The sequence below is a fragment of the Scyliorhinus canicula genome, chromosome 18 (genome assembly GCF_902713615.1).
Source record: "Scyliorhinus canicula chromosome 18, sScyCan1.1, whole genome shotgun sequence".
In the NCBI taxonomy this organism is placed as follows: Eukaryota; Metazoa; Chordata; class Chondrichthyes; order Carcharhiniformes; family Scyliorhinidae; genus Scyliorhinus; species Scyliorhinus canicula.
In genome coordinates, this window is record NC_052163.1 from 116,097,742 (window position 1) to 116,125,374 (window position 27,633).

At 48.2% G+C, this 27,633-nt stretch overlaps 1 protein-coding gene across 1 annotated transcript in view; it reads left to right on the forward strand.

Moving 5' to 3' along the window:
• The first annotated feature begins 3,367 nt into the window (after nucleotides 1-3,367).
• ncanb (neurocan b) overlaps nucleotides 3,368-27,633 on the forward strand; it is a 264,578-nt gene continuing 240,312 nt past the window's right edge. Inside the window, exon 1 of the mRNA XM_038777606.1 lies at nucleotides 3,368-3,512. The gene's annotated coding sequence lies outside the window, so the exon portion shown is untranslated. The remainder of the gene's footprint in view (nucleotides 3,513-27,633) is intronic.

Here is a 27,633-nt window from a genome sequence, read left to right on the forward strand (position 1 = left end):
TGTCTTTTAGTTATGAGTTTTCAAAAACTAATTACGACAGTGACTACACTTCAAAAATACTTCATTGGTTGTAAAGCGCTTTGGAATGTTCCAGGGTCACAAATGATGCTACAGAATCACCAATCCTTTCTTTCTTACTGGGCCGCCTGTTGAGTGCCAATTGTACACTAATGAAACCTTTTTCTTCTTTCAATAGATTTTATAATCCAAATTTTGACCCTTGTTACTCTTTCCCTTTAGCCTCTTCCCCCAACAGCACTGTGCTAATTAGATTCAGCAAGTCTGGAAGTTCCTGGTTCCTGGTCTGCTTGTTTTTGATACGATGACAAGCATCTAGGCTCCAGGCTAAACGTTAGGGCCGAATGACTGGCTTCTGCGCTGCCAATTCAAAGTGTGGAACACGTTATGACATTAGTGAGGATGTGCAAGGTACTAGCCCCTTCTTTTTTTTATCTGCCAGCCTGTGTGAACTGCAGCTCAATCTGATAGCTGAGTCTCGGCCACATGATCCAGGCTGAAATATCAGAGCAGCCATGAAGGAATGCTGTATTGTTTGAGGTGCTAGTCTTTCAGGTGAGACATTAAACTGTGGTCCATTATTGTCCTTTGGCATGGATGTCAAAGACTCCATGACGAGATCCCCTCAATGCCCAGGTCAATATTTATCCCTCGGGCAGCACGGTAGCATGGTGGTTAGCATAAATGCTTCACAGCTCCAGGGTCCCAGGTTCGGTTCCCGGCTGGGTCACTGTCTGTGCGGAGTCTGCACGTCCTCCCCGTGTGTGCGTGGGTTTCCTCCGGGTGCTCCGGTTTCCTCCCACAGTCCAAAGATGTGCGGGTTAGGTGGATTGGCCATGCTAAATTGCCCTTAGTGTCCTCAAAAGTAAGGTTAAGGAGGGGGGGGGGGGGTTGTTTGGGTTACGGGTATAGGGTGGGTTTGAGTAGGGTGATCATTGCTCGGCACAACATCGAGGGCCGAAGGGCCTGTACTGTTCTATGAAATAACAAAAACAGACTATCTGGAGGTTAGCCTTTTACTGTTTCTGGTGCTTGCTGTGTGCAAATTGACTTCTGTGTTTCCTCTATTGCAATGATGACTATACTTCCAAAGTGCTTCATTGGCTGCAATTAACTTTAGAATTTGGAAGACATAGGGAAACCTTTATTCGTACAATTTTCACCTCTGTGCCCTAACAGATTGACCACACAGTGTTATATTCTTGAGGATGATCAGATTGGAAGAAAATTGTCACTTAGACTTGTTAATGCATTGGCTATTGCTGAGCCATTAATGCAAATCTTATACATTGTCCATATTTTCCAATCCCAGAGCCTTGAATGGAATAGATCATTTCAAATGCTTTGAGAGAAGAAAACCCGCATTCAATTTAATTTCTTGTTAACGGAGAGACCAGAGAGAATGTTTAAATTCCGTCTGACTCTCCTGAAACTGCTGACTCATGCTCAGTGAGGTGGCAGGAATTGGGGATTATCCAATTAACTTGAATGCTCCTGAGGGAGGGAGGGTAAGTGACAAGTAACATTTGTGCCGCACAAGTGCCAGGCAATGATCATAGCCAACAAGAGAGCATCTAACCATTTCTCCTTGACATTCAGTAGCATTACCATCGCTGAATGCCCAAATCCTGGGGGTTACTATTGTTCTGAAATACTGTGGCTATAAGAGCAGGTACAAGGGTGGCTCACCTCCAGATTCTCCAAAGCCTATCACCATTTGCAAGGCACAAGTCAGGACTGTGATGGAATACTCTCCATTTGCCTGGATGAGTGCAGCTCCCACAAGTTCAAGAAGATCAACACCACCCAGGACAAAGCAGCCCACTTGATCAGCACCCCATTTACCAATATAAACATTCACTCCTTCCACCACTAGTGAACAGCGAAGGCATGTACCATATACAACAGGCATTGCAGCAACTCACCAAGGCTTATTTGACGGCACCTTCCAAACCCATGACCTCTACCACGTAGAAGGACAAGGGTAAGATATACATGGAACCCCACCACCTGGAAGTTCCCCCCAAGCCACACACCATCCTGACTTGGAAATAAATCGCTGTCCCTTCATTGTGACTGGATCAGAACCTCCCTAACTGCACTGTGGGTGCACCTACACCAGAAGGACTGCAGCTGTTCAAGAAGGCAGCTCACCACCACCTTCTCAAGAGCAATCAGGCAATGAGTAATGAATACTAGCCTTGTAAATGATGTCCATATCCTGCGAATATGTAAAGAAGCACAAACTGAGTTGTTCATGCCCTCACCATGACACTTGTTGTCCTGACTCATGCATGAGGAAACAATTGAGTGAGATGGCAGCGTTGGTCTTACTCGTCCAGGCTGGGCGGGGAGTAAGCTGAGGGGATGAAGAAGGAGGACATGCATATAGGAGGAACGTCTGGAGAAGTGGAGGTTTGAAAGTTAGAGGTGGAGACAATTAAATCAGAGGGGCGCAACAACCACCACTCACCTCTCTTTGGTAAGAGTGTCTTAAATCAGTTGTATGTCACTCAGTGGGCATGGGTTCGAGACTCACTCCAGGATGCAGCCTGACACTGCAGTGCAATACTGAGGGAGTGCCCCGCTGTCAGCCTTTCATGTGAAACCAAGGAATACTCTGCCCCCTCCGCTCTTGGAGAAGCGCAGGGGAGGTTATGGCTCGTGTCCGAGCCAACATTCATCCCTCAATCAACCTCACAAAAAAACTCCCAGATAATCCGGTCACTATCAGAATGCAGTTTGGAGAGCAGGCTGTGCGCAAATTGGCTGCCGAATTTCCTACATTAGTTCAGGTGCCACACTTCAAAAAGTGGGAAGTAGGATGGGGCGCCCTGAGGTGGTGAAAGGCGCTATAGAAATACAAGTTCTAACCCTTTTCTTGCCCCATGAGGCTGGTCGCCCAAAGATTTATTGTTTGGTTCAAATAGAAAAGCAAGGGTGGAGGAAATACATTTTGAAAAGGGGGTTGGAGCAGACTCTCCAGGCGGTCCTGGGGGAGATTTGAGGAACCTGTGCGTTTAAGCAGCGGCTGCCATCGGAGTATCAGCGGGTGTTCAGTTGGAAGTGTGCACAGCCACAGAGTGGTGGAGATTGACGCCGCTCTGCTAATTCCTCACATGCACTGAGCCGCTCGGAGCCGAAAGGTGGCTAATCATTCCTCCTCTGCCCTTTTGAAACTGAGCTCCGTCCCTAAATCCTCAATCTCCCAAATCCCTCTCCACAAATCATCAATATCGGGAGAGAGGCAGGGAGAGAGAGAGAAGATTCCACTTCACTTTTCCTCCAGCGATTTAACTACATTTTTTTTGTGGAGGGAGGTTGGGGGGGGGGGGGGGGGGAAGGTGGTGAAAATTCTTCATTCAAACAGCAGCCGCAGAAACCCGAAGCGTCTCATCCTCTGAAATGATGAACTGTTCAGACTGAGGACGAAACAAGCAGCGCTGGTCACATCCCCGGGAATCTGCGATCGAGGCATCTTGTCCCCGGCACAGGTAACAAAAAATATATAATTCGCATTTCGTTCCTTGTTTCCTAATACTTTCCTGATAAGCAGAGAGGAACAAAGCATAGTTTGGATCTGGCGAAGGAAAAGGAAATCGCGCGAATTCATGTCAGCGCTGAAATTGACAAATGTGAATTGAAATTGACCAATTTGCCCTGGAAATAAAATGCGTTTTGTGATTTACAGAATTGTTATTTCCCCCCGCCTCTGAATGATCGATCCCCCTTTTGAAATGTATTTATTTCAGTAACTGCTCCTGTTTCTGTTTTTTTCTTAAAGAGTTGTGAATGACAAGAGTTATTTTTCAGTTTTACTCAAATGCTAAAAGGATATTGGACAAGGGATTGGCAACTCTTCTGGATAGCCACCTCAACCCCTCACTGCATTTAAAACAAAAAGGTCCCCACTCATCTCGATTGGTTGATTGCCGGGGACAATGTTCTTCTGAGGCACAATATACCCTTAATAACTAACAGTCTCGTCAGTCCCCAACTGAGACACGGGCGCGACCCAGAGTTTCTGGACCCTCAACCCAGATGCTTCACCGCAGAATGAGTCCCATTGTGCTTTCAATTTCCACTGTCACAATTGGAAGGAAATTAACTGGAACAGGCACAGCCGAAAGCTGAGATAGAGGAGGGAGACAGAGAAGGGGAGAGAAAGGGACGAGAGAGAAGAGAGGGAGAGAATAGGAGAGGATGGAATGAAAGGAGAATTGACAACAAAGAGGTGTGCAGACTGTCAGACAAAAGGTGTTGCAGCTGAGAGGAGGTTCTCCCCTCCACTGGTATTATTCTACAGTGGACATGCTTCATTAATTGGCAGCACCGCAGACTCAAACCTGGCGGCTCCTACAAATAAAACAGTACAGGAGGTGAGAGGGAAAGGAACACCCCCCCCCCCCCCCCCACCTCCCCGGGGGCCTCCAGTTAAACTGGATCTCTGCCTCAGGCGGCACCCTCCCCACCCCAGCACCTGACTGCCAATCGAAAAGTGCACCCGGAGACTGGGAGCCAGAACAGAGCCTTTACAAAATTCAGGTGGGAATGACAGGAGGCGGCAGCGAGAGCGCCCGCTTTGAGAGGCATTTCCGATCCGCCTGAATATGAGAGAAGGACATCGCGTGTTTGAGAATTTCAGCTGGTATTTCAATTAAAAATTCGATCATGTGGCTACTCAGAATTACATTCTGTCTCCCCAGCAGCCCCCACCCCCAACTCGCTCAATATCAAAAGAATTACAGCACAAGAGGAGGCCATTCACCCCATTTTGACTGTGCAGGCCCTTTGAAAGAGCAATCTGGCTCACCCCCCCGAATCCTCCCCATTATTATTTGCCCCTAACCTTCCAAGTTTCTCATTTTAAAAAATAATTAAGGGGCAATTGAGCATGGCCAATCCACCTACCCTGCACATCTTTTGGGGTTGTGGGGGAGTCAGACCCGGGAAGACTGTGCTAACTCCACACGGATAACGACCTGGGGGCTGGGGATCGATCCCGGTTCCTCGACATATGAAGGAGTGCTACCACTCCGCCAGCGTGCCACCCTAAATTTCTCACCTTCAAGCACCTGTTCATTCTGGAATGATTCAGCTCCCACCTCTGAGATGCTAACCAGAGGCAGGACAATATTCTCAGGCTCCTCAATCCAAACCTCTCGATTAAAGTCTGGGGGGGGGGGGGGGGGGGGGATGATGAGCCGGAGAAATTTAAGGTCCTGTCCTTTTGCACTCTGAAATCAAAGGTTCAGCTACAAACTGGGCTTTTTATCTGCCCTGCGATGTTCCTCTCGCTCAAATTAATCCAGCATTTCTGATGAAGTGTTCAATTCTGACGAACAGACATCGCCCTGAAATGTTAACACATGTTCCTCCCTCCATCGACACTGTCTGACCTGCTGAGTATTTCCAGCACTTCACTTTTTAGTTTTAAGGTTTACAGCTTCAGTCATATTTTGCTTTTGTAATAGATATTTCCCCTCTTTCCAATGTTTCTATTCCCTGTGCAAGTTTGAATGAATGTAACCGTTCTTTTTGAAAAGGAGCCTTCTGTGTTGAATATATACATAGAGAGAGAATGAGTGGGGAAGTGATTGGTTTCACACAGATCCCTGTTAGAGAGGGCAGATTTTTAAGCAAACAGCTTTGAGATTGGATACACCCAATCAACCAAATCCTAAACTAGATTAGAGTGAATTTCAGTGACCCCTGTACACTCTGATCGTAGAATCCCGACAGTGCAGAAGCCGGCCGTTCGGCCCATCAGTCTGCACTGGCTCTTCGAAAGAGCACCCTACCTAGGTCCACTCCTCCGTGCACCCCTCCCTATCCTCATAACCTAACATGCACATCTTTGGACAATAAGGGACAATTTATCATGGCCAATCCACCTAATCTGCACATCTTTGGACTGGGAGAGGAAACCGGAGCACCTGGAGGAAACCCACGCAGGCACGGGGAGAACATACAAACTCCACACAGACAGTCACTCGAGGCCGGAATTGAACTTGGGACCCTGGCGCTGTGAGGCAGCAGTGCTAAGCACAGTGCAACCGTGCCGCCTTTGATTTAATGATTCCCATAATTCTATTGTTGCAAGAGTATCTTCTGTGACATTGCTCATGGTGAGTGTGATGGCAGGAGAATGATACTGTACATCTCATAATGTATTATCCTGCCGATAAGGTGCACTCTATTTAACATGGAGTGCAGTGCTTGATCATGAAGACTGTCCACCACCTTCTCAAGAGGGATTGGGGATGTCAACTGTGCCCATATCCCAAGAATGAATTAAAATAGTTTCTTGGTAGTACAGTACTTGAGTATTGCTGAAAAAAGAAACATCTGTCAAAGCTTTTTGTCTTGCACTCATTGGGAGAGATGCAAGAATGCTAAATTTGAAAGGGAGCAAAAGTTTATATTGCATGATTGGTTGGCATGTTAACTCTGATTGTTTGAGTTATTGTCACGGAGAATCCACCAGGGATTGCACTTTTGCAAAATTCAAAACATAATACAATTATATGTGATTTCATGATTGTAAAGTACTTGCTGAACAACCCCGAGTGTGCTAACAATTACACCAATAACCAATTTAAGATTATCATTTCGGTTGCAATGTGGCGCAGTTAGATTTGCCAGAAGTGACACATATTTAAAGGCAGAGAGCTGTCCTTTGCAGGCAAAAGGAACATGTCCAGACATTGTATCTTTTTTGAATTAAACAAAAGCCTGGGAACAATAGTTCCCTTCTTATGGACTGAACTGATCTCTCTATGCATCTTCTCTACTATTGTTAGCACTATACTCCATGTGCTTCATCTGATGTCTATGTTTATGTATTTAGATTGTGTATTTATCATATATGCCCTATATTATTAATGTATGGACTGATCTGCCTGGACTGGACACAGAACAATACTTTTCACTGTACCTCAAGCACACATGACAATAAATCTAAATCTAAATCCTGATGCATCCTCCATGGCAATGCTGTGACCAATCAGAGTTGCATTGCCAACCAATCAGCACCCATGCATTTCTCATGCATTATAAATTGTTGCTCCCTTTGAAATTTGGCATTCTTGCATCTGTCCAGTTATTCCCAATAGGCCACTTAGAGGCTAATTGCTGTTGGTCGTTCATTATTTTCTTTCAGGGTGCTGTTTGTATGTTGTCCCAATCTCAGATTGTCAGTTACGATTATGTTACTGGTTTACAAATAAGAAAGTAAGGCTTTGCATTTAAATAGCAGCATTTGCGGCCATAGGACACCCCAGAGTGCTTTATAGCCAATATGGTACTTTGCAATTGTACTCACTGTTGTAATGTAAGAAACACAGATTCAATTTGCACACAACAAGATCCCCTCAGCGCCAGCGTGATAATGACCAGATCATCTGTTTTTGTGATGTGAGTTGAGGCATAATTACTGACCAGAACATTCAATCCCATCTCAGCTTTGAATAGTGTTTTGTGATTCTTTCTATATCCACCTGAGAGGGAAGATGGGGTTTTGATTACAGAACTAAGGTAGGTAGATGAAGTTAAGATACATGTCAGCTGTGATCTAACTGAATGGCAGAACATTTGAGGGGCTGAATGACCTACTCCTATTCCTATGTTAGCACAAGCAGGACAGCAGTTTTGAGCCTATTGTTTTCAAGGCCCAGTGCAGGTGTTCTTTGCTACAGGTTCTTCACGTCATACAGAACCTCGGGACTAAAGAGGGTCATAGCTCAAGAGGAGACAGCTGCAAAATTTAACCTAGTTCCTGATGGGCCTGGGACGATAAGTTGAATTGAAACCGGAGGGATTCTTTTGCCTCCATTACCTGGGACGTTTGTTCAGGTGATTTTCCTTTGGGAAACCAACACCTGGGTGGCCATGACTTGCCCATATCGGGTCTATTTAGAAAGGGAAACTCTATGATTATGCAGTCCTGCTGCCGACGATAGACAACGCGATTGTGCATCAGGAAATCACATGTATATTTACTCCACAAAATTTTCAACAACGACCACTTGTGCTGGGAGAGCATCTTTAACATATTAAAGAAGTCTCACAGGGATATCTATCAGAGACACCAAGCCGTATAAGGACTTGTGACCTAAAGCATGGTTAAAAGGTACGTTTTAAGTAGAGTCTTAAAGAGGAGTTGTCGAATCGCTATGGTGCAGAAGGTGGCCATCCAGCCCATCGAGTCTGCATCGACACTCTGAAAGAATACCCTATCTAGGCCAACTCCCCATAACCTTGCTTAACCCTTGGACAAAGGGCAATTTAGCATGGCCAATCAACCTAACCTGCACACCTTTTGGCTGTGGGAGGAAACTGGAGTAAACACACGCAGACACGGGGAGAACTTACAAACGCCACACAGGCAGTCACCCAAGGCCGGAATTGAACCAGGGCCCTTGGCACTGTGAGGCAGCAGTGCTAACCACTGTGCCACCGTAGGAGAGAGAAGTAACTCGATGGAAAGATTTAGGGAGGGAATTCTAGCAATTAGGGCGAAGCACAGCTACCAATGGTGGAGGCAATTAACATCGGGGATGCTCAAAAGGCCACAGTTAAATGTAAAAATTGACTGCTGGATGTGGAAGGAATGAGTTGCTTCGAGTGCTGTTAATCATGCAGGAGAAAGAGAGGGATTTGAGTAGGTGCAAGATCATGGAGGATACACATATTTTCCTAAAAGCCCTTCAGACAGGTGAGGTTTCACATCTGGAATGTACATTGCATAAATATGGCCAACAATGTGTTAAAGCTTTTCTGAAATATTTGTTCCTGCTTCTTTACCTTGCCCAAGGGTTGGCAAGCCTTGTTATCCTGAAACGCTCCATCTTGTGCTTTACCTGAATATTGGGAAAGAATTCAGAATTGTGAGGCCTTGGGGAGCTGGACCCAGAGCCCTCAGCCATCTGCTTGTGTGACAGCCAACAGAAACTACTACAATTGCTTGTGTTAGCTTATCTTTCACAGCCCAGTGTTTCCTGTGCAAGTCTGGTCCAAATATGGCCAGCTGTTCTCCAGTTATTTTCTGTGCCCACGCGTAGACTTCTCAAGGTGAAGGCGTGAAAGTAATCAAGGAACGGGAAACGTTTCTCACTTACTCCCAGGGATGCCCTAAAGACCTCTCTGGCAAAGTGCAGCACAACAGAGGTTAGATTCTGTGGCCCCAATAATGAGAGCAGGATCCCATTTTCCACTTCAGATCCAGAGGCAAAGAACATTGGCAAGGGTCAGACACACCTGGGAGTTGGAAACAAGAAGGCTTTTATTAACATGTAAAATTTGCTTCTGTTGCATTTTTCTAGTGTGTAATGTTGGCTATACCGTAACATGTTGCAGAACCTGCAATCCCTGAGTGCAGAAGTTCATCGGCCTTGTCTGTAATTAGCCTCAGTTGCTGAATAGTTGTGAGGAACTCGGGCAAAGCATATTTTGAAACCTCCCCTGCTCTATCTCGATAACATGGCTGATACCCTCGACTCAGGAGTGGGCACTCTAATGCCCCAATTTTCCAATTGCCACACTCACCATCAGTGAATGAGATTGTCAATTAGTGTCAAATTAATTACTCAAAGCTCATTGCAGGCAGAGAGAGGAAAATAGGGTAGGGTGATCCAACAGAGGTTCTTAAAATTCTGGAAGGGTTTGATAGTGTACGCACAAAGCAAACGTTTTCACTTGACGGGGAGAAGAGAACTAGAGGCCAAGAGTGAATTCAGGAGAAACCTCTTTACCCAGAGAGTGATGAGAATGTGGGGGGCTCTACATCAGGGAATTGTTGAGATGAATAATATCGGTGCGCTTAATAGGAAATCAGGTTAGCATATGAGGGAGAAAAGAATGGAAGGGTATGTTGATGTGGGTGAGATGAAGTGGGGTGAGAGACGCGTGTGGAGTATTAACATAGCATCAATCATGTTGGGCCGAATGGCCTGTTTCTGAAAATACTATGTATTTCATTTCATCCCACCGGGTTGGACTTCAAGTCAGGTTCTAAAGGTGAAAGGACTGACACACTGTACCACAAGTCCCCAGAGTAATGTGCTTTTGTCACAGTCTCAGAGTGGAACTGCATACTCTCTCTCTCCCTATCTCCACACTTCAGTGCTCAGTGAACAGCCAGTCCTTTGATCGGAGTCAGTTGCTCTATTAATAATTCTGACCATGTAGCCAGACACACTGTGAATTTTAAGCTGGAAAAAGACTAACCAAGCAAGTTAGAGTTTTCAAAGGAGGCCCCAGCCTTTGTCTAAAGACCAACCTCATTCTCCATTTGAAAGGGAAGGGGAATCAGAGCCCATGGTAATTTCATCAAGGTGTCAAGTGACCAAATCAAGTAATGTGCCGCTTTGTCCCCAGTGTTTATGACAAATGAACAAAGATGCAATAAATAGTTTGCCATGAAGATGCGATGGCCATTTTTCTTCTCTTGCAAATTTTTGCTGTGCCCCCCTTCTCCCCAACCAAAGTTGGTTAACCCCTTGCTTGGATTCAGTTTTCCTCTAGTCGCCCCTCGACCACCTCACCCAAATGGTCACACTGAAGTTACTGGGGTGGGAGGAATGACGTCAGGGAAAGGGGGACCTACCCAGCCCGTTGGGAAGCTGACAAGATTGGACGTGATGTTGTCTTGTCACCCTCCAAGTCTGAACTGAGAAAGAAGGAAGTTAGCTCCTTACACAACCTCAGGATGTTCCAGGGTGCTTTACGGTCAATGAAGAACTTCTTACGAAGTGTTGAAATACAGGAAACAGGGCAGGCAATTTGCACACAGCCAGGTGTGACAAGCTGCAACGTGACAATGGGCTAGATAGTATGATTTGTTTGTCGTGATGTTGGGTGAGGGATGAATATTGGCCCAGGGCACAGGGAAAAACCCCACTGTTCTTTGGCTGGTGACATGGGATCTTTTGCGTCTGCCTGAGAGAGCAGAAGGGGACTTAACATTTTATCCAAAAGTTGTCACTTCTGACAGTGCGGCACTCCCTCAGTACCACACCTTGAACATCAGCCTAGGTTATTGTGCTCAAACCTGGGGAGTGATGTTAACAAAGAGTAATATCAGGTTGGGTATAAAACAGAGGTTCCACTGGATCCAGGAGGTAGCCCATCCAGTGTAATAGTTTAAAATGACCCTCCACCGCACCCTGAGGGTCAGCAAGCTGCAGTTGAGGCACATCGCAGACAAGCTCAATTTTGTACATATCTCTGTCCTCACAGACCACACTATGAATTATAGAAGGGACATTGAGACACTGGAGCAATTACAAAAAGATTTACTAGAATGCTACCAGAACTGACGAAGGAAAGATTGAACATGCTGGAGCTATTTTCTCTAGAGTCGAGATCTTTAAGACTATGAGATTGATGGGGTTGATGAAGAGGTGATTTCCTCTGCTCTAAGCCAGTGATAATGAAGCCAATTGTAATATTCCTACTTGCAGGGGCACCAAGACAAGGGACCATACTCATGGGACAGTCACTAATCAATCCATGAGGGAATTCAGGAGAAACTTAATTATCTAGAGAGTGGTGCGGATGTGGAACTTGCTACCACAGGGAGTAGTTGAGGCAAACAGTGAAGATACATTTAAGGTGAAGCTAGATAAACACAGAGAGATATGCTGATATGGGGTGAAGTAGTGGGTTGGGAGAAAGCTCTTGTGGAGAAACACCAATAAGGTCTGGTTGTGTGGCATTTCCTGACTCAGTTTGTAGCTTTAGAATGTAAATATCATAGAATCGCAGAACCCTCAAGAGTACAGAAGGAGGCCTTTTGACCCATCTAGTCTGCACTGTCTCTCTGAAAGAGCATTTTCCATCGTTCCCCCTCCCCTGCACTAACCCCGTGACCTTGCATTCTCTCTTTCCAGATAGCTGACTAATCCCCTTTTGAAATCCGTGATTGAACGTGCTTCCATCACCGTCTCAGGAAAATCGTTCCAGACTCCAACCACCTTCCGCGTGGGGAAAAAAAAAGCCTTGCCACTCTTCTGCTCCTTTTCCCGATTATGTGCCCTCTCCTCTGTACTCCCTCCAATATCTTCACATCCTTCGTCAAGTATGGCACCAAGAACTGGATGCAGTGCTCCAGATGAGGCCGAACGTGTGTCTTATATAAGTTCAACATGACCTCCTTACTCTTGTACTCAATGCCCTTATTCATAAAACCTAAGAGACTATGGGCGGGATTCTCCCGGATGGCCCGACGCAGCGCCAAGAGCGGCGTGAACCACTCTGGTGTCGTGCCGACCGGAAAGTGCAGAATCCTCCGCACTTCTGGGGGCTATGCTGGCGCTGGAGGGGATGGCACCGTGCAAAAGGGCCGGCGCGAGTTGGCCCTTGTGCAGAACTGCCAGCGTGGTTCCGTGCATGCGTAGACCGGCCGGCATGTAGGGTGTCTTCCCGGCGCCGGCCATGGCAGAGCCCTACAGAGGCCGGCGCAGAAGGAAAGAGTGCCCCCATGGCACAGGCCTGCCCGCAGATCGGTGGGCCCGGCCACTGTGGGGGCCGCTGCCAAAGGCCCCTGGCCGGTGTGGCATAAACTCTGCCCCTGCCCGAAAACCGACGCCGGAGAAAATGGCAGCCGGCGTCAGAGATGGACCGTGAGAAGGTGATAGAGGGGAGGGAATTGGAATCAAAATTAATAAATGATTCATGCCGCCTCCTGGGGATTCTCCGACCTGGCGGCGGGTCGGAGAATCCTGTCCTATATGTTTTATTAACTGTTATTGGGACTGCAACGAGGAAGGAGCAGTAGGCCAAATGGATCCCTGGAAACTGTTAAGTCCAGCATTTTGGGCAGGTAGGGTTTGGGCTGGTTAAGGGCTACCACCCCCCCTGCCTGCAAAGGACAGCGCCTGCAGTTAGCACCTCCCATTCCTTCTTGCCCTTTGAAGAACCGTGCTTAAAAATCGGGCTTCCCACACCGCCTGCCCTTTCACGGCAACAATGTTATGGCATGGGCAGCATATAATCGGGGTCAATCGGCTTGGCAACATGCCTAATGGACCTTTGCTTACTTATTTAGATCAGGTAGATGGACTGCCTATTTCGCAAACCACTCCACCCCCTCCACCCCAACCTTGCTGAAAACACACCAGGCAGAGGAACATAAAATGTAGCCCATATAGATAGGTTCGAAGGGGCATCTTAAATGATGAGGGAGGGGTATGGGGAGGAAAAGCAGAATTCCTGTAACAGCCTCCCCGAACAGGCGCCTGAATGTGGCGACTAGGGGCTTTTCACAGTAACTTCATTGAAGCTTACTCGTGACAATAATCGATAAATAAAAAAAAATAAAAAAAAAAAATTTGGGGCCCAGAGAGCTGCCAAATGTGGGCAATTAAAATCGAGAATGTGCAAGAGGCCAGAACTGGAAGAAAACAGTAATGTCAGAGGCATCGCAGTAAAGACAAGGATTTCAACCTACGATATTGAGCTCTGCGTTGCTCACTAATACTTAGCTTCCAGCTAACTGACCCAACAGGGGAGCAGGTGAGGCAGCCTCATTTATCCAGCCTCGAATTCAAAAGACTCACTTAATCTGCAGCTGTATCCAGCCCAGGCTCAGTTTCTGCAGCGGTTGCCATCGGTAATCATTCGATGCCAGACCCTTTCTCTCAGAAATTAATTGATTTATCCACGTCGAGGACTTAATTAGTTTTATTTTAGGTTTGCTGTATCAGCACATGATCATACAGCCCCCCCCCCCCCCCTCCCCCCCCCAGGAAAAGCTGCACTCGAAGGGTCTGTGGCTCAATGGCAGGGCTGCAATAGCGCTTTGTGATTTTCTGATGTGTTGTTTCGGAGAGAAGAGGACCCATAGGGTCACTGTATGAAAGTAGCTTTGTCTAACTCACAGTCTGATTGCCAAGGCAGGATCTGGAAGGCCCTGGGGGAGATTGCTTTAAATTTATCCTTGCAATAACGTCCCCGGTAACGTTGCCATTTATTTCTCATCCCGGGTTGCCCTTGAGTCTGTGGTGGTGGGTCTTCTTGAATAGCTGCAGTCCACGTGGAATAGAAACAGAAAGTCCTGGAGAAACTCGGCAGGTCTGAAAGGATCCGTGGGGAGAGAAGCAGAGGGTGGGATCTTCCAGCCCCGACATGGCAGCATCCTCCCCCGGGGTGGGTTCGCTGAACCAGTCAAAAGCTCAGAGGCTTCAGCAGGACCGGTAGATGCCACTGGTGGACAGGGCTGGAGAATTCTGGCCAGAGTTCACGTTTCGAGTCCGCAGGGCTCTCCATCAGAGCTCCATCTCCAGGTCCACCCGCAGTGCTGGTCGGGGATGGCCTCCAGGATTTTGACCCGGTGGCAGTCAGGTTTATGGTTGCCTCGGCAGGAACCTTGATGGTGGTGCTGGTCCCATGCATCTACTGCCCTGTTTATCCTGGGCAGTGGAGATTTCCGGTTTCAGAAGTGCCGTTGTAGAAGTGGTGTGCGAGGTGGTACCTGGACCCTGCTCCTCTATATCTGGATGCAGGAGAGAACGAGAGAGAAATAGGTTTCCTTTTTATGAAGTAGGCAGTCCATTGTTGACATCAATTAAAACCCAGTCCACCAAGATTGAAGAAGTTTGTGAAATATGCTGAGGTGCCGCTGACCATCAGCATCTTCAATGCAATAAAAAACTCTCTGGGGATTAGTGGGAGTCCATCGATCGAGGAGGCCTTGTTGCACAATGGGTAGTGTCCATACCTCTGGACCTAGAGGTTCTGGGTTCAAGTCCAACACCAGGATTTATTGACCACAGAAGGAGCGTTCATGACATGGTTCAATGGGCTAATAACCAGCTTGGGAATCCTTCACTACTTCCCTGTTATTGCCCAAAAGGGAAGAAAGTTTGTGTGTGGCAAAATGCTAAACACAAAAGGGACGCTGATTCCACATTCCTCAGAAACCCCTCTTTACTACCTTGACCAAGGCTTGTGGGCCTGTGCAATCAGCAGTGAAAAATCTTTGATATGTCGTGGAGGCCACTCAGCCCATCATGCTTTGTTCTTCGGCCAAGGAACTGGAGGCAGCATGAGGAATTTTTACAATGCAAGATGTTTTTATGGTCTGGATGTGCTGCCTGAAATGGGATTCAAAAGTAACTTTCCAAAGGGAATTCGATAAATATATGCAAGGGCAAAAAAATTCCGGCGGCCGAGAAGGAGCAGGAGGGCATCGGACTAACTGGATTTATCAAATTTCATTTATTAATTTTGATTCCAATTCCCACCCCTCTATCACCTTCACATGGTTCATCTCCGACACTTCCCTTCTTTGACCTCTCTATCTCCATTTCTGGTGAAGACTGTCCACTAATATCCATTACAAACCCACCAACTCCCACAGCTACCTTGACTGCAGCTCTTCATGCTCCACATCCTGTGAGGACTCCATCCCATCCTTCCAGTTCTTCACCTCCGTCGCATCTGTTCTGATGATGCAACTTCCAAAATGGTGCCTCTGACATGCCTTCCGTCATCGTGGTTTCCCTCCCACTGTGGTCGACAGGGGTCTCAACCATGTCTGTCCCATCTCCCGCACCTCTGCTCTCAGCCTTTCCCATCCTTCCCAGATTCAGGGTAGGGCCCCCCTTGACCTCACATTTCACCCCACCATCCTCCGCATTCAAAGAATCATCCTCCACCGGTTCTGCCAAACCCAGCATGATGCCTCACAGTGCCAAGGGCCTGCGTTCAATTCCGGCCTTCGGTGACTGGTGTGGAGTTTGCACTTTCTCCCAGTGTGTGCGTGGGTTTCCTCTGGTTGCTCCGGTTTCCTCCCACAGTCAAAAGTTGTGCACGTTATGTGGATTGGCCATGCTAACTTGCCCCTTAGTGTTAGAACATAGAACAGGGGTGGGCAATCTTTTCCGTGCAAGGGCCACATTCAGAAATTCACAATTTTAAAGGGCCGCATAGTATATTAAGTAGAATAATTACTTCACCCGGTTATGATTCTGGGCGCCTCATATAGAACATAGAACAGTACAGCACAGAACAGGCCCTTCGGCCCTCGACATTGTGCCGAGCAATGATCACCCTACTCAAGTCAACGTATCCACCCTATACCAGTAAGTAACCCAACAGCCCCCCCCCCATTAACCTTAAAAAACAATAATTAAAAATTTAAAAAATAAATAAATTTAAAAAAATGTTTTTTTTTTAATGACTTGGTGGGCCGCATAAAGACCTTTGGCGGGCCGCATGCGGCCCGCGGCCATAGTTTGCCCACCCCTGACATAGAACATAGAACGATACAGCACAGTACAGGCCCTTCAGCACACAATGTTGCACCGACATGGGAAGTCAAAAACTAAAGGCCATCTAACCTACACTATGCCATTATCATCCATATGCTTATCCAATAAACTTTTAAATGCCCTCAATGTTGGCGAGTTCACTACTGTTGCAGGTAGGGCATTCCACGGCCTCACCACTCTGCGTAAAAAACCTACCTCTGACCTCTGTCCTATATCTAATATAGGTTAATTTGGGATTATAGGGATAGAACAGAGGATTGGGCCTAGGTGGAGTGCTCTTTCAGAGGGTCAGTGCAGACTTGATGGGCTGAATAGCCTCCTTCAGCACTGTAGGGATCCTATGATTTTATGGCTCCACCAAACCCATCTTCCCCTCAAACCCGTGACAGCATTTTGCAGGGACCATTCCCTCCGGGATACCCTGGTCCATTCTTCCATCACCCCCAACACCTCACCTCCTGTCAGACCTGCATGAGATTGTCCAGCATTTTCTGTTTTCGTTTCAGATTCCAGTATCCACAGTAGTTTGCTTTTATCTTGGCTCTTTCGAGGAGTTGGCACAGACAAGATGGGCCGAATGGTCTGTACCGTATTGTGTTATGGCTCTGTGCCTGTCTCAGCTCTTTGCAAAAGGTGCCAGTAAGGCCCTGATCCCGTGCTCTTTCTACTTCCTCCAAGCATAATCAAGCCTGTTGTTTTCATGACACAACAGATCAATGCACCTTCTGACCAGGGTCACCAGTGACTGAGAAAGCGGGAGGACTGTGGCCTTCAAAACCCTGTGCACTCAGCTCTGGACAAGCCCATCCACAAATGACCAATGGTTAGTAATCTGATCTAGCTTTAAAGAATGGAACACCAGACTCACACTGAAGGGGTTAATATCGAGACGGTTCAGCACAGTAGGGATATTTTGATTAATGATTTTGGAAGTTTATCTCAAAGCAATTCTGCTTCTTGTTGAAGCTGTTTCAAATACAGATTAATTCTCTTTTTCTGCATTTCAGGGTATATTGTCAGAAGTTTCTTTAAGTATAACTCAATCGCACAGAAACATTTGAAGCAATTTCCTCGAGTATGTTTATTCCAGATCAGATAAAAGGAATAGCTTTTTATAAAGACTGTAATTTTCTGTTTCTATCTGCGTTTCTGGTTGTTAAGCGTTTCCATTTTTTTCTATTGCGGATGCTTTTACGAATTTTAGTTGGAAATTTGATGTTTGGAAATTAGATCATTTTAGGGAATTGGGGGTCGCCGACAGGGAGAGCACGCGGATAAAGGAGTCAGCCCGAGTGTCAGCTTTTAAAAAATTCTTTTACAGGAGGCGGGCATTGCTGGCTCAGCCAACGTTTATCTCCCAGCCCTAACTGTCCTTGAGAAGGTGGCGGTGAGCCGCTGCAGTCCATCTGGTGTAGGCACACCCACAGTGCTGTTAGGGAAGAATGTTCCAGGATTTTGTCCTGGAATAGTGATACATTTTCAAATCCGGATGAAATGAAAAATGAAAATCGCTTATTGTCACGAGTAGGCTTCAATGAAGTTACTGTGAAAAGCCCCTAGTCGCCACATTCCGGCGCCTGTCCGGGGAGGCTGGTACGGGAATTGAACCATGCTGCTGGCCTGCTTTAAAAGCCAGCGATTTAGCCTGGTGAGCTAAACCAGCCCCTGATAACGTGTGGCTCGGAGGGTAACCTGCAGGAAGTGGTGATCCCATCCCGCCTTCGAGGTGGTAGAGGTCGTGGGTTTAAAGGTACTGTTGAAGGAACTTTGGTCAGTTGCTGCAGTGCATCTTGTAGATCAGGCTTTTTCAAACTGCGGGTTGTGACCCGCGGATGGGTCGCAGGTGGGTGTCGGGAGCGATCGGTTGCAGCATTCCCGATTGCAGGAGAAGCACCCAGCAGCCGGCGACCGGATTTTAAGTTGAGAATGCCGCCTGCGAGGGACTGGTTTCCGGTCAAATGCAGATGATTTCCTTGCTCCGGTTGCTGAGCGCCATGGCTCTTCTCTGCGGCACCATATCTGTGGAGCTGAGCCGATTCGAGACCAGCACCTTCGGAGAAGCCAGTATGAGTAGGACAAACTACTGAGATACAGCTGCACTCTCTGGGTCAGGCATCTGCTGTTTTACGCTACTGAGGAACAGATCTATGGGGTGGGATCCCCCCCCCCCCCCCCCCCCCCCCCCCCAGGTTGGTGAAACGCCGGGGGTCGGCGTGAATCCCGCCCCCGCCGGCCGCCGAATTCTCCGGCCCTCCAAAAGTCGGCGATGAGTGAGTCGCGCTGCCCGCCTCGGAGAATGGTGGGGATTGGCGCGACTCAATGGGCCCCGGGGCTGCCCGAATTCTCCGGCCCGCGATGGGCCGAAGTCCCGCTGGTTTTTTGCCAGTCCCGCTGGCGTGGATCAGACTAGGTCCCTTACCGGTGGGACCTGGCGGCGTGGGCGGGCTCCGGGGTCCTGGGGGGGGGGGGGCGCGGGGCGATGTGGCCCCGGGGGGTGCCCCCACGGTGGCCTGGCCCGTGATCGGGGCCCACTGATCCGCGGGCGAGCCTGTGCCGTGGGGGCACTCTTTTCCTACGCATCGACCGTGACAGCCTTTGCGATGGCCGACGCGTAGGTGACCCCCGCCCTGCGCATGCGCGGGGATGACGTCAGCAGCCGCTGACGCTCCCGCACATGCGCACACTTGCACCGGCCGGCGGAGTCCCTTCGGCCCCGGCTGGTGCGGTGCCAAAGGCCTTCCACGCTGGCCGGCGGGGCGCAAACCACTCTGGCGCTGGCCTAGCCCCTGAAGGTGCGGAGGATTCCACACCTTTGGGGCGGGCCGACGCCGGAGTGGTTCACGCCACTCCGTCCCGCCGGGACCCCCCGCCCCGCCGGGTACGGGAGAATCCCACCCATGAACTCTTCTGAAAAAGCGGTGATGTTAAGCGAATCTTCTAGGGTTTGGACAAAGTCAAGAAAGCATCATGTGGATTCTGATTAGTGGAATATTACACATGGGGTGATGCTGAACAATGCATGAGTTTTATTAATGGAACTTGCTTAGATGATTGAATCATCCGAACAGATTGAGATACTGGCTTCAAAGAGGGAAGACACTGTGGTGAGGGAAATCCGGTGGTCAGGTACGTGATGAATATAGGAGAGATTATAACGCTGGCAGAGGTGGATCTGGAAAACTGGTCCAGATGCAGAGTTCCAGAAACAAGACAGCAATTCGAGACTTTCACTGACTACTTTTGAGATAATGAAGCTAGAATCTTCACAGAAACCTGGGATTGAAGAATACAGCTGACACATTAATGCCTATTGCTTTATGGTGTTCATTCTTTCATCAGCCCAATTAACTCTTTTTAACAGTTTCAAAAAATAAGTACCCATTTTCTGAGGTGCAATCATTGTGTCCAATTTTGGGTTCCTTCTAAAGTTGTAGGGCGGGATTCTCTGATCCTGCGGTGGGTCGTGGGGGGCGTGAATTCCACGTTGCTATTCGATGCCGGTCCGGAATCGGCGCCAATGGCGCAGGCGCGGAGCCAGCGGGGGGCCGCCCTGGCGAATCTCCGTGCACGACACGCCAAATGCCCGCCGAATTCCTGGTGTCATTCGCGTGTGGTTCTAACTGGCGGGACCTCAGCGTTCTAGCTGCGGGGGCCGTTCTGGTGGGGGGAAGGGGGAATCCAACTCCGAGGGGGGGGTACCTCCACGGTGGCCAGGCTTGCGATCGGGGCCAACCGATCGGCGGGCGGCCTAGTTCCGTGGGGGTCCTATTTTCCTCCACGCCGGGCCTGTAGGGCTCCGCCATATTGCCCGGGGGCCAGTGCGGAGACGGCAACTCACGCGCATGCGCGGACCCACACCAGCCGTGGCGAGCATGTGCGGACCCGGGCCGGCCATGCTGGCGCCCGTATCGGCAGCTGGAGCTGAGTGAGGCGCTCTAGTGCTGTGTTGGCAGATCGCGGCTCCTAGGAGCCAGATGACGCAGTCGTAAAACGCTCCGGCGTTTACGACGGCGTCAACACTTCGCCCCATTATCGGAGAATCCCGCCCGTAACCTTTGTCACTACTAATAAAAACCTGAAAAAAAGAGAATGCTTCCCATGAACGGGTTTTAAATGCGAACGAAGCAGTCTTCCCGCCGGAAGCAGCGGCAGAGAGCAGGTCACGCATCCTGTACATCCGTGCTTTTGGCGCAATATCACGGAGCAGAGTCTTCCATTTTCTAGCTGCGAGCAAGCAGGGCAACAGGACTGTGAAGAACTGAAGGTAGATTGTTTTGTTATAAGGAAGAGAGGGCCAGAGACACAAACAGGCCAGGATCTCACAACTGAATCTGTTGCAGAGAGCTCCTCAGCAGAGTCCATGGCGGGACACAGCAGTGCTAGTGTTAGCTCTGTACAGAGCTCCAAGGCCTCTGGTGAACAGCCAACAAAGAAAAAACTGAAATCGGGAACAAAGCTGTAGAAAAATGATTTCCTGAGGTATGCCTTTGTAATTGTGCCAATGCAACTCAGGATGTAAAGCCCATGTGTGTTACATACAGGGAAGTACAGGCAAATGAAAGTTTAAAACCCTCAAAATTTCAAAGACATTTGAAGACTAAGCATGGCAAGTTTGAGGACAAACCTCTTTATTTTCTTCAAAGGATGCAGCGAGATCTTAAATCATGAACTGAAGTCCTTAGCAGAAATATTGCATTAAATGACAAAGCAAGTGAAATCGTGAGGACCAAGCAGGCTCACCTGTCGCATTAAAGGTAAGTGAAAATGGTGTGGCCTGAAGGTCGGCCGGCCTAGGCCGCAAAGGTTGGCCGGTGTGCGTCACGAAGGCTGGCCAGTCGGTAAAAGTGGATCCCGGGAAAAAAGTTTTAAAAACACGTTTAGATAATAATAATAATCTTTATTAGTGTCAGAAGTATGCTTACATTAACACTGCAATGAAGTTACTGTGAAAAGCCCCCAGTCACCACATTCCGGCGTCTGTTCGGGTACACGGAGGGAGAATTCAGAATTCTCAGCTAGTACGGGAATTGAACCCCCGCTGCTGGCCTCGTTCTGCATTACAAACCAGCTGTCTAGCCCACCAGATGATACACACTGTGGCCACTGTGTGCCGGTGGTGGAGAAAGTGAATGTTTATTGTGATGGATGGAGTGGCAATCAAAAGGCCTGCTTTATCCACGATGGTGTTGAGCTACTTTAAAAAAATCTATTTTTTTTCCAATGAAGGGGCAATTTAGCGTGGCCAATCCACCTACCCTGCACAACTTTGGGTTATGAGGGTGAGACCCACGTAGACACGGGGAGAATGTGCAAACTCCACACGGATGGTGTTGAGCTTCTTGAGAGTTGATGGAGTTGCAGTTAGCCAGGCAAGCGGTGACTATTCCTTTTTCCTGACTTGAGCCTTGTAGGTGGACGACAGTTTTGTTTCTGCGGAGTCAGGAGGTGAGGTAGAGCTGCTGGTCGGATGCATTCATGGAGGTGTCACCTCTTGACAACCCGCTCCAACTAACCCCCCCCCCCCCCCCCAAACGCACACACTCTTATCATTAGTTACCCGGCATGCACCACGCCCTCCCATAGTCAATCAAATATCAAGTCAACCCATCATTAGCTAGTTGAATTAAAATCTCCTCTGTCGGTATGGTTGTCAACATCAGACGGTTGGGGGGGGGGGGGATTTACTGGATGACCTCTCACCTCAACCCCTCCTCCACCCCCCACTTAGTCAAACGGCCTGTTTCCCCTTCTCCTATGTTTATGTAACCAATAAATAATATGCTCAATGACTTTGATTAAGAATGCTTTTTTTAAGTGGCCAGACAGGTTTCCCCCCAGGAGTTGTTTGGGACAAAATGCACGAGAATTCCTGGATACTCCAGTCTAATCGTGGAGGGTTGACAACCAACTATCAGACCCTGACCTCTAGAAAGTGCAGTGTTTTGTTGAGGTAGCACAGTAACCTCAGGGGCAGCAGGGTAGCATGGTGGTTAGCATAAATGCTTCACAGCTCCAGGGTCCCAGGTTCGATTCCCGGCTGGGTCACTGTCTGTGTGGAGTCTGCACGTCCTCCCCCTGTGTGCGTGGGTTTCCTCCGGGTGCTCCGGTTTCCTCCCACAGTCCAAAGATGCGCGGGTTAGGTGGATTGGCCATGCTAAATTGCCCGTAGTGTCCTAATAAAAGTAAGGTTAAAGGGGGGGTTGTTGGGTTACAGGTATAGGGTGGATACGTGGGTTTGAGTAGGGTGATCATGGCTCGGCACAACATTGAGGGCCGAAGGGCCTGTTCTGTGCTGTACTGTTCTATGTTCTATGTTCTAAGTAAGGAGTCTTACAACACCAGGTTATCATAGAATTTACTGTGCAGAAGGAGGCCATTCGGCCCATCGAGTCTGCACAGGCTCTTGGAAAGAGCACCCTACCCAAGGTCAACACCTCCACCCTATCCCCATAACCCAGTAACCCCACCCAACACTAAGGGCAATTTTGGACACTAAGAGCAATTTATCATGGCCAATCCGCCTAACCTGCACATCTTTGGACTGTGGGAAGAAACCGGAGGAAACCCACGCACACACGGGGAGGATGTGCAGACTCCGCACAGACAGTGACCCTACCCGGAATCGAACCTGGGACCTTGGAACTGTGAAGCAATTGTGCTAACCACAATGCTACCGTGCTGCTCTTCCTCAGGTCACCTGAGGAAGGAGCAGTGCTCCGAAAGCTAGTGTTTGAAACAAACATGTTGGACTTTAACCTGGTTAAAGTTGTAAGACTTCTTACTGTGCTCACCCCAGTCCAACGCCGGCATCGCCACATCATTGTTGAGGTAGGGGGTTGGACTTGGACAAGATTGGGATCCATTGTTGCATGACCCTGACGGATAAACGCTCTGTAGTTCTCATCTTTGCTGCTTCAATATGTCCATTGCCCCTTGAAATCCAATGGCTCGCTGAGTCTCTCTCTGCCCCTTTTCACATTGCTTCTGGGCTGCCTGAGATGATTTTGGAAGAAAGGGGAGAGGGTGCGGAGCTATACATGCACCTGAAGAGGAATTGGTTAGGGGGGTTGGGGGGAGGGCAGTGCAGGGAGAGATAACATTCCTGCTTTCTTGGGTAAGGGTACCGGAGGAAACACGGCTTCTGTGAGACGGTCCGACAATAAATCTATCGGCGAGGAGGGAGAAAAATGGATAGTACAAAGTAAAATGAAGAGGGGAGGTATTTGGGGGCAGACTACAGATCACTTTGCCTACTTATCATAGATTATCATAGAATTTACAGTGCAGAAGGAGGCCATTCGGCCCATCGAGTCTGCACCGGCTCTTGGAAAGAGCATCCTACCCAAGTCAACACCTCCACCCAATCCCCATAACCCAGTAACCCCACCCAACACTAGGGCAATTGTGGACACTAAGGGCAATTTACCATGGCCAATCTACCTAACCTGCACATCTTTTGAACAACAGGATTCGGGGGAGGTACCAGAATGTTAGCAGGGCTGAAAGACTTCAGCTATGTTAAGAGACTGGAGAAGCTGGGCTCTTACCCTTGGGAGGAAAAAGTACGGAGGGAGATTTGATTGAGACATTCAAGATCTTGAAGGACGATAATGGAACAAAGAAGGAGAAACCAATCTCGGAAACAAATGGATCAGTCACCGGAGGAACCAGATTTATAGTTAGCAAAAATCCAGAGACAGCGTAAAGGAAAATAAACTTTGCACAGCGACTTGTGATTTGGAATTTGCTACTGTACTTGAAAGGGTGCTAGGAGCAGAATGAATAGTAACTTTTCAAAGAGAAATGGATGAATTGTTGGAAAGGAAAAAAATGCTGGGCAATGGGGAAAGAGGAGGAAAGTTGGACTAATTGGATCGCCCTTTCAAAGTGTTCGCACAGACACAATGGGCTGAATATGCCATGCCGTTCTGTGAGTCCATGATTCTATGAACATGGGGCGGCACGGTGGCACAGTGGTTAGCAACGCTACCTCACAGTGCCATGGACCCAGGTTCAGTTCCGACCCTGGGTGCCAGTCCCTGTGGAGTTTGCACGTTCTCCCCATGTCTGCACGGGTTTCCTCCTGGGGTTCCCAAAGATAGAACATAGAACAGTACAGCACAGTACAGGCCCTTCATCCCACGATGTTGTGCCGACCATTTATCCTAATCTAAGATCAACCTAACCTAGACCCCTTCACTCTACTGCTGTCCATGTGCCTGTCTAAGAGTCGCTTAAATGTCCCTAATGACTCTGACTCCACCACCTCTGCTGGCAGTGCATTCCACACACCACCACTCTCTGTGTAATGAACCTACCTCTGACATCTCCCCTATATCTGGGTGCCTGGAACGCTTTGCTAGTGGAGGTGGTAGAGGCGGGCACGATAGCATCATTTAAGATGCATCTAGACAGATATATGAACGGGCGGGGAACAGAGGGAAGTAGATCCTTGGAAAATATGCGACAGGTTTAGATAAAGGATCTGGATCGGCGCAGGCTGGGAGGGCAGAAGGGCCTGTTCCTGTGCTGTAATTTTCTTTGTTCTTTGTATACCTTCCTCCAATCACCTTAAAATTATGTCCCCTCGTGACAGCAATTTCCACCCTGGGGAAAAGTCTCTGACTATCCACTCTATCCATGCCTCTCATCGCCTTGTACACCTCTATCAAGTCACCTCTCTCTGCCTTCTTCACTCCAGTAAGAAAAGCCCTAGCTCCCTCAACCTTTCTTCATAAGACATGCCCTGCAGTCCAGGCAGCACCCTGGTAAATCTCCTCTGTCCCCTCTCCAAAGCATCCACATCCTTCCGAAAATGAGGCGACCAGAACTGGACACAATATTCCAAGTGTGGTCTAACTAGGGTTTTATAAAACTGCAGCAACACCTCGTGGCTCTTAAACTCAATCCCCCTGTTAAATGAAAGCCAACACACTATACGCCTGCTTAACAACCTTATCAACCTGGGTGGCAACTTTGAGGGATCTATGAACGTGGACCCCAAGATCTCTCTGTTTCTCCACACTTCCAAGAATCCTGCCTTGAACCCTGTATTCAGCATTCAAATTCGACCTTCCAAAATGAATCACTTCACATTTACAAACGTTGAACTCCATCTGCCACTTCTCAGCCCAGCTCTGCAACCTGTCAATGTCCTGTTGTAACCTGCAACAGCCCTCAACACTATTTACAACTCCCCCAACCTTAGTGTCATCGGCAAACTTACTAACCCACCCTTCCACTTCCTCATGCAAGTCATTTATAAAAACCACAAAGAGCAGAGGTCCCAGAACAGATCCTTGCGGGACACCACTGGTCACCGACCTCCAGGCGGAATACTTTCCATCCACGACCACTCGCTGTCTTCTTTCAGCCAGCCAATTCTGTATCTAGACAGCCAAATTTCCCTGTATCCCATGCCCCCTAACTCTCTGAATGAGCCTACCATGGGGAACCTTACCAAATGCCTTACTGAAATCCATATACTCCACATCCACTGCCTGACCTTCTTCAATGTGTCTCGTCACATCCTCAAAGAATTCAATGACGCTTGTGAGGCATGACCTGTCCCTCACAAAGCCATGCTGACTATCTTTAATCAAACTATGTTTTTCTAAATAATCATAAATTCTATCTCTCAGAATCCTTTCCAATATTTTGGTCACCACAGACGTAAGACTGATGGGTCTGTAATTCCCAGGGATTTCCCTATTCCCTTTCTTGAACAGGGGAACAATGTTCGCCTCCCTATAATCATTCAGTACTACTCCAGTGGAGAGTGAGGACGCAAAGATCATCGCCAACGGCGCAGCATTCTCCTCCCTCGCTTCCCGTAGTAACCTTGGGTATATCCTGTCAGGCCCAGGGGACTTATCTATCCTGATGCTTTTCAAAATTTCCAGCACATCCTCCTTCTTAATGTCAACCTGTCCGAGTCTATTAACCTGGTTCACACTGTTCTCATGAGCAACAAGGTCCCTCTCTCTAGTGAATACTGAAGCAAAGTATCCATTTAGGGCCTCCCTCATCTCCTCAGACTCTAGGCACAAGTTCCCTCCACTATCCCTGATCGGCCCTACTCTCATTCTGATCATCCTCTTATTTTTCACATAAGTGTAGAACGCCTTGGGGTTTTCCCTAATTCTTCCCGCCAGGGCTTTTTCATGCCCCCTTCTAGCTCTCCTCAGTCCATTTTTGAGTTCCTTCCTGGCTACCTTGTAACCCTCTAGAGCTGAGTCAGATCCTTGCTTCCTCAACCTTACTTAAGCTTCCTTCTTCCTCGCGACTAGAAGCTCCACTTCTCTTGTCATCAAAGGCTCCTTCACCTTACCATTCCTTCCTCGTCTCAGTGGGACAAAACTATTCAGCACTCGCAGCAAGTGCTCCTGAAACAATCCCCACATTACTGTTGTGCATTTCCCCAAGAACAATTGTTTCCACTTCATGCTCCTCAGCTCCTGTCTAATAGCAGTATAATTTCCCCTCCCCCAATTAAATACCTTCCCATGCATAAAGAAGAGTCTCTTTCCTTCAGGTTGTATATAGTTGTTGGAGATTAACAAGGGCAGCACGGTAGCATTGTGGATAGCACAATTGCTTCACAGCTCCAGGGTCCCAGGTTCGCTTCCGGCTTGGGTCACTGTCTGTGCGGAGTCTGCACATACTCCCTGTGTGTGCGTGGGTTTCCTCCGGGTGCTCCGGTTTCCTCCCACAGTCTAAAGATGTGCAGGTTAGGTGGATTGGCCATGATAAATTGCCCTTAGTGTTGGGTGGGGTTACTGGGTTATGGGGATAGGGTGGAGGTGTTGATCTTGGGTAGGGTGCTCTTTCCAAGAGCTGGTGCAGACTCGATGGGCTGAATGGCCTCCCTCTGCACTGTAAATTCTATGATATCATGCAGGTTAGGCGGATTGGCTATGCTAAAATTGCCCCTTAGTGTCCAAAGACGTGCAGGCTAGATGGGGTTATGGGGATAGGGTGGGGGAGGAGGCCTAGCTGAGGTGCTCTTTCAGAGGATCGATGCAGACATGATGGGCCGAATGGCCGTCTTTTGCATTGTAAGGATTCTATTGTAGTGAGTGGTGACCACAGCATTTTTAAAGCACTTGGCAAAGGCAAGCCGAAGGCTCCCTCCCAAATCTCTAATGCCCCAAACTTTGCTGTAATAGGGCATCTTATATCACAGGGCAATTCATCAGTTAAAACTGTTTGTGCGTTTTTAGAAATTGTTTAAAAAGTGCCCACTAAGCTGCTGGATGTGTGAGCAGGTGACAGTGCAGTGAGGGAAACAGGGACACCTGGGAACTTAGTGAATAACAATTTATTTCCATAACCAATGAGA